Source organism: Mus caroli, chromosome 6 (genome assembly GCF_900094665.2).
Source record: "Mus caroli chromosome 6, CAROLI_EIJ_v1.1, whole genome shotgun sequence".
NCBI lineage: Eukaryota > Metazoa > Chordata > Mammalia > Rodentia > Muridae > Mus > Mus caroli.
The window spans coordinates 121,516,862-121,518,836 of record NC_034575.1 but is presented as its reverse complement, the minus strand read 5'-3'; the positions used below and the strand labels follow the sequence as shown (position 1 = coordinate 121,518,836).

Genomic DNA, 1,975 nt, shown 5'->3' with positions numbered 1-1,975 from the left:
CTATATAAGCAGCACCAGTTCTGGGCTTGAGGTCTCTTCGCCTCTACAATCAAGCTCTCCCAATAAACGTGTGCAGAAGGATCCTGTTGCAGCGTTGTTCTTGCTGGCTAGTCGGATTCGCGCNAGATATATGTATATCAAAGAACTGGTTATAAATAAATTTGTTTTACTATGAACCAATGTTGATTCATAGACCTATCTTGTGTACCTATATACCCCAACTAATATAAAAATTTCTAAAGCAAAAGTGGATAGAGAGTCAAGTTCAAGCCTTTCCCTGGGCTGTACTGTAGGCACCCCCGGTGTATCAGTCACAGCCATGGTGTACGAGACCCTCTTAACGGAACCTGTGACTAAAGACCTCTCTAGCAGTGGGATGGCTATCATCATTTTAGTCATGACACCACAATCATCTCGTTTAGCATCTCTCCTATCCTAGCTAGGTATTCGTTTTCTATCTTGAGTGAACAGAAGGAGAAGAAGTGTTTATTCTCTACCAGGGTTTCTCCTATCCACAGCACGGCAAACCTCTCTTTTCTGCCCATGGCCCAGGGAGAGAAAGGTAAAGGTACCAGGCCTGAGCAGCAAGCCTAGGTGAAAGCCACACAAGGGGACCTGTTGTCTTCAGAGACACCGGTTCACCTGTGTGCAGCAGCATACCACCAGCTCTGGGACTCCCTAGCAAGATCCAACTCTACTCAGCAGGCCTCTACTGCCAGCAGGAGGAAGTGCTAGCATCCTTACAGAAGCCTGAGCACAGGCTAATATATTTAGAGTAATAATATTGTGGTAGCAACACAATAGTACTCCAGAAACAAATGCACATATATTTGGGATGGACTGCAATTTGCTTCTCTCTACTGGTGCAGAAAGCAGAGGGCAGTCTGGATTCCCCTGAGTTAACTTTCTACCCCTTGGTTCTGTGGTACTCCCAGATGGGCTGAAGTCCTCACCACCCAGCAGGCAGTTTCTTGGGCAGGCAATGGATTGTGATGGCCATTTAAAGGGAAGAGACATGAAGTCAGAATGTAGGAGGACAGAAAACAGTCGGCTGAGAGAGGTGAGGATGGGGGAGAAACGCTTCCTCCTTTTCCTTTAAATGTGATGCGGGACTTTTCAGGAAATTAAACACCGAAGCTATTAGCATCAGATAGGAAACAGATGAGGTTGAGACATTGCAATTCTACAGCAGATTCCCCAGGCAGGCAGAGCNGGGACATGTGTAAGCAATCACAGCCGTATTTCTGGAAAAGACCTTTTATGTTTTTAATACTTAACACTTCATAACAGGGACTAATAGGCAGGATAAAAAGAAGGCAGCTCAAAAGGCAACTTGGGGCATGAGTGGTTTTCCAGACAACAGAATTGGAGGGAAGGAATCTCTGGAGCTTCGATCCCTAGTCCCTCCTTCTCCCTCCCACCCAACTTTCTATACTAGAGCTGCCAGAGGCTGGGCAATCGGGTGGCAGGAGTGACAGACCAGCAGACTAAAGAGGTTGGAGCCACCCTTTACTTCATCTATGTCATGGCCCNGTAGTCCCAGGGTACCAGCTAACAAAACAAACAGCTCTTCACAGAGGGCTTGGCTGAGTATTATATGGTCAGGAGCTGTGGCCACCCCTGGAGGGGTCCCTCTAAAGGGAGCAGCATCCTTCCCCCAGCTGTAACCTACTTCCCAGCTTCCTGCAACAGGCATCCTGATCAAGCTTTCTTCTCCCTCAGCACTCACCTTTGTCATTTGGGAATGGCTTTATTCTACTTGCCTATAGGACAGGAAACTGTTACAAAGATGACCCTGAGGAATCCAGAATGGATATTAATGCACTTTTTTTTTAGAGGGGGGAGGGGTCAGGGACACTTCATAGGCAAAGGGATTCTTTTTTTTTTTTTTCAGCTCTAAAGATCTTTAATTCATGAGGCTTATTTCAAGACATTTAGACCAAAAAAATAGCATGTCTCATATTACAAACTTAAC

General features: G+C 46.0%; 1 protein-coding gene across 1 annotated transcript in view; it reads right to left on the bottom strand.

The window, feature by feature from the left end:
- The window catches only part of Ano2 (anoctamin 2), a 322,617-nt gene that overhangs the window by 224,211 nt on the left and 96,431 nt on the right, over nt 1-1,975 (bottom strand). The gene's annotated exons all lie outside the window — the stretch shown is intronic.